The following is a 6,017-nucleotide window of genomic DNA, read 5'->3' as shown; positions in this document are numbered from 1 at the left end:
TGGTTTAAGAATAATGTCCTTTTGTATTTCAATGCGCATTAATATCCAAGATAGCATATTTATTTTAAACGTCATAAAAGTTATGACATTCTATATTGGGTAAGATACCTTACATAGTTGCTATTTACTTGCAATTAATATTGTGCATCCATACATTAATGGCATTCAGAGATCATTAAAGCCTCATTTGAATGAGGTGTAATTAAAGAAAGGTAAGTGATGATTTAATAATATAGTTATATATAAAATTACTCTTATATCATTTCATTTGTACGAATAAAATAAAAGAGAAAGGGTAATTTTGGAAGAAAAATACATGTACCATGATTCTCCTCCAATTTGGAGTGTAAGGAAAATTACTCAAAATCCACTCTCACCTACCTTCACATACAATCCTCCAATCTTTAAGGAATTCTCATGTATATCCTAAGAATTTTGCATGAATTAATGTTCTGATCCGAAACCGACACTTGCACTATTTTGTAGTTAGCTCAGGACATGAAAGTTTTGTTTATCCAATTTAGTAATTCATCGACCCATAATGGCCTTAATAGTTAGGGACAATTATAAGATAATTACAAATAGACTCAATATTTTCAAGTCTCTTGTGTTGGTAACAGAAATTCTAACAATGTCAAATAAACAGTTTTTATATGAATAGACACATCCTTGTAAAAAAGGGAATGAAATAACTGTTTGACAAAACAATATTCAAAAATATGAATTTTTGATATTAAAAGTACTATATAGGAGAAAAGCCATATATAGATGGTGAATTGTACAAGGAAAAACCAAATATGATTTTTTTTGTAATTTCTTCTAATAGTTATATGCATGTTCATCCAAAAGACCGACCAGATCTAAATCATTTGTAATTACATGAGCCCTTTTATGATATTTTAATATAAAATGACAAAATCACATTGAATGGATGATTTTTTTTTTGTAAATCCCAAGATTACGAGTCTTATACATGCGTTTGTACTAATTCAATGACAATATCATATTACACTTGTCATGCATAAAAATATGAGGGCATAGTAAGCATGCAAGATTTAATGAAAGATTTGTGTTTATGACTTCATCTTTCACAGTTTATTAGATTTATCATAATAACATGTAATGATATTCATAACACTTTATAAGAGTGAGGGATCTCAATTTTCTTTAATTAAAAATGGAATAAGAAAGAGGGGAAACTTATCTTATTCATAACACCAATATATGGAGAACTGTATCTTTGGATAGATTTGTTGTACTGATTGAGCCAAAGTTTGAGATTGTGATTTCTATTCTGTTGACTCCATTGTTTTGTTCTTTGTGAAACTCTATACAATCAAGATTTTGTGATCTTCTGTTTGTTAGAGATCCACGTTCACCGCACCAATTGATAACTTGTGGAAAAATCCTTGATCGGAGCACTTCCCTGTGAGGCGCCGTTGGGATCGGCCGGGACACTCCGATCCCAAAGTCAGTAATATTTCTGAGAATAAACTGTAAGCACAAAAGTAGAGAATCAGTAAGTGTACCTTTGATCCTAGGAAGTTGGGGTATTTATATAGGTTTCTGTAACCTTCAGCATTAATGGGGAAGCAGGTGAAGAGTTGTGCCATTACTCATCTTTGATTGCTATCAATTCTCCATTAATCCCAGCATTTATCATTAAAACCCTCAGAGTTGAGGTATTCGAACAGTCAAGTCTTTATTCCCCTTTAATGGCTATTAATTGCCATTTAATTATATTTATTCCCATTCATGGATGGTAATAAAGGCGTCTTTTGGTATTCTTGGATCCGTCAAGGCGTATGTACGCTCTCCTTGAGAACAATGGCGGGTCTCCATTACTCGCTCTCATCGGGCGTATCTCGTTATGGCGTATCTCGCCATGGTCCACGTGGTGTGGCATAATGCTAGAAACTCCTTCCTTTTCCTCATTATTTGCATATTCACCCCTGCATTAATTATCATTAATTCCACATTAATCATGCATAAATATCTCTTTTAGAAGAAATAATGGTTTGTCATTATCTCTATTAATTTTCCCTTATTCCTTATTCAAGAATAATTTGGGTTGTTATCAATAACATAACCCTTTTCCGCAGTCTGAGGGGGTTTGGATGTATGGCAATATCAGTTATCTCGCTCGGGTTAAATCTTTTCGGTCGTGATCTGAGCTTCATAACCATGTACACGGTTATGACATAACCTTGTATAGAGGGTTTAAAACCATAACAATTGGATTTCGTGTTTCAGAAGTTCCTTTAGGTTTTTAGGAGCATGGTTATAGCATATCCATAGTGTTAGGTTCGAGTAGGGCACACTAAGATGGTCAAAGGTTACACCACTGTGGAATCGAGTTTCGTACATTATTTTATCGGTATTTCATTAATAATAGTCATGCATACAATTATAACATAACCCTATGCAGCGGGCTCAATAGATATTAACGTTATTTCTAAATAATTTATTAGTCATTTTTTATTTATTTACCGTACATATGATTATGACATAACCTTATGCATTGGATAGTGGGGATTAAATCTCGGAGTGATTTACTCATTTTTATTTACCATACATATAGTTATGACATAACTTTATGTAGCGGGTTTAATATACTTGGAGGATATTACTATTATTTTTGTGTGATTTTATTATTTTATGTTTGCTATGCATACGATTATGACATAACCCTATGCATTAGATAAATTAAACAGAACTAATAAATATCAAATTAATCAAACTAAACTTATGTTATAAATCATCAAAGAATTTAATCTAAAGTATCTAAATTGAACTAATGCAAGTTAAACTAATTGAACTAAACTTGATTTATATTTAATTAAACTATTTTCTATATTTAATTAAATTACTTAGGGCAAACAAAACAGGCCCAACGTAAAAAAACTCTCCCTAATCCTAATAAGGGATTAATCCCCACCATGTGATTAGATTTGATCAAGGGCTCTAATTTAACCTAACCTTGACTTCCCATATAAATAAATTGTTAACCTAATTTAACACTTAAATTAGACTAGCCACCTTCTTCCTTATCTTGTGACTTTCTTTTCTCTTAAAGGTTTACAGCAACAACCTCTCACCTGGCCGGCCGCCGTTCACCACCTCCATCTACTCCGTTTATTCGCCTTCCGCTCTGCTCTGTCTTGTTTTCATCTCGCCTTGGCCCCGCCGTCCACTACTGCTTGAGTTCTGATTCGAGTCCGCCGTTTGTCCGAGCTGCTGCCGTCGTGCGCCGTCCTGGCATTATCCGTTGTAGCCGCTCCGACCTGCATTGAGGTAAGACCTGTCTTATTTCTACTTGGTCTGTTTCGTTTTCTTTTTGGGTATGAAGATTGAAATCCGAAGTAATATGATCGGTGATTATTTTCTTGCTCTTATTGTTTTTTCGTTTAGATCTGGAATCTCAGACGAACGACGGTGATGATTCGGATCCGGTGAGGTGGAGAAGGGAAATAAAGAGCTCTGTTTGACTAGATTAGATTTTTTAGTTTTTCTTTTGGTTTTTCAGATCATCTGTTAATGAGTTTTATTTTTCGAAACCTGTAACAGCGAAACAAAATAGTGGAAAGTTTATTCCGTGTAAATCGTGAGAGGCGAAGTGAGGTTTCGGGTGAAATTTGAATGAAACAGGTTGAATCTGTTCTAAGGGTAATAGAAAAATAATTTACAAATGAACTAACTTAATTAACTTCTGCAAAATGTAAATCTGTTTGGTTTATTTAGAAGATTAAAACAAATATGAATAATTAGAATAAATATAAATGGTTAGCTTGTAATAATGTTAGTGTAGTATAAATAGGAAAAATGTATAAAGTTACTGGATTAATAAATGGTTAGTAGAGCATATATATAAACACAAATATACAAAGGATAAAATATAAATTCTAATTAATATGTAAAGTTAGTAAGATTAGTAAATGGTTTGTATGCATTAAATAAATAGCATGTATGTAAAAGAGCTGAAAACTAATAGAATTTTTATCCAAAGTTTACAAAATCAGTTCATTTCAAAAGCAAGCTTTTAATCACTGTTTTTATAAACTAAGGATAAAAACCTTTAGTTCAAAGCTTTGGAGATCAAATGGAGAAAGAATTGATTTATATAGAATTTTGGTGAATACAAGATTTTCACTCTTTGGCACTTCCCAAACTTGAAACTATTACAAGAATTTCTGCCTAAAAATAATTCTTTTCACTCTTTGGGCACTTCTCAAACTTGAAACTATTACAAGAATTTCTGCCTAAAAACAATTCTGAAAAATGGCTCTCCAAATTGGCCTCTCTTCTTTCTAAACCATCCCTCTTTCAAATGAGCATAATGTGAGTTCAGCATGGGCTGTAACTCTTTCAGCATGACTCAATTTGTTTTTTTGTGTCTTGAAAATGAGATTTCTGCATGGTTTTGTCTCTAGATTTTCCCATGTGACTGTCTTTTTAGTCTTGAGAGTAGGTCTTGTCTTTTTCTGTCTTGGAAGTGGGTTTTTCTCTTGAATTAATACTTCCAATGCTGCTCATTTTGGATTTGGCTGTTGAAATTTGAACTTTGATTCTTGTCCATATCTCATTTGAGTTGAAGCTTGATTAGGAGGTGGATTAGGAATATTGAGAGGCTTAATTTTATGTTTATCTACAAAACAAAGAGATGTAATAGATTAGTTTTGTAAAATGTAAATTTTATTTCTTAATAAAAGCATCTTATTTTATTTTTGTTTTATTATTTTTTATAATAGAATTTATTTTTGAGTGTTAATCCATTCATGAGTAATTAGTTCTAAGAATAAATTGTGTTTTAAATATGATTTTATGTAAAAGAATTATCTTTAATAAACAATCTCTTAATAAACCTCATATCCAAAACTATATCTATTCCTTGAAATAATTATAAGTTAGAATGAGTTAACTATTAAATAAAAATTGATTTTAACTAACAATCATATTTTGAAATATAACAATTCCAAAATCATATTCAGAAAACAATATATTATATCTCAAGTATAGATTTATAGCAAGATGAAAGATACCTTTGTTCTAATAAATTATACCTTGAATGTGATTTAATAATTGAATTGAGACATAACAAATTGGTATACAAAAGCTCCATTTTTCGGATAAACCATACGTGAGAAAGATATGTTGTATTTCTCATATAATTTATAAACTTGTCCTAATTTCAAATATTATCAGTTAAAGCATAAAAATGTCCCGGACAAAAATGGGTATCTACAAGATGCATTAATGTTTAAAGGAAAGAAAAATAAATGAAAAGAATACCGAAATCCAAATTGACTAACATAATCTTCATGAGAGTCTAACGACAGGGACTAAACAGTTCATCGAGAAAAACGTTAGGGACTAAACAGTTCACCGAAAAAAACGTTAGAAACTTTATCGTGTATTTTTAAAAATACAGGAACTAAACAGTGTGTTTTATGAAAATATAGGTACTAATAAATTAATTACCTTTTTTTAATAACACATTAAACATCAGTGATTATAATAATGAAAATAATCAAAATTAAGTGACAATCATTACAATTTTTATAGGTTTTTTACACAACTATTATCCAAAATACTAATATGAAATTGATCAAGGAGCAGTAGATCTGAAATGCTAACCGGTATTGTATTTGTGGGTATCCGGCACTACCCGATCCTAATGAGTATATGTATTCTATATAAAAGAGTATGAGACCAAAACCATTACTCGTGACAGATATGGGATGAGTATGAGGATACCAGAATGATATTCATTACCCGTCATAATTTTTTTTAATATTTTATTATTTTTTAGATGTAAGATGTAAGATTCAAACCTAACCTTTTGTTCTTCAATCATTGAATGATACCATTAAACTATTTTATTCTTATTGATTAAGGTTAAATTTGTTCAATTTTTAGATGTATGATTTGTTAAATTTGTCATATTTTATGTTTTATATATTAATTCTTAATGAGTATAGGTATCCGCGGGTATGCACGAATTAAATGGGACGGATATG

General features: G+C 31.0%; 1 long non-coding RNA gene across 1 annotated transcript; it reads left to right on the top strand.

Annotated features, from left to right (window-relative positions):
* The first annotated feature begins 2,911 nt into the window (after nt 1–2,911).
* LOC136209101 (uncharacterized) lies at nt 2,912–3,689 on the top strand. Its single transcript, XR_010677395.1, has 2 exons — nt 2,912–3,294; nt 3,412–3,689. It is a non-coding gene; the product is annotated as an uncharacterized lncRNA (long non-coding RNA).
* Nucleotides 3,690–6,017: the final 2,328 nt, after the last annotated feature.

Source organism: Euphorbia lathyris, chromosome 10, assembly GCF_963576675.1.
Source record: "Euphorbia lathyris chromosome 10, ddEupLath1.1, whole genome shotgun sequence".
NCBI lineage: Eukaryota > Viridiplantae > Streptophyta > Magnoliopsida > Malpighiales > Euphorbiaceae > Euphorbia > Euphorbia lathyris.
This window is presented reverse-complemented; position numbering and strand designations above follow the sequence as displayed.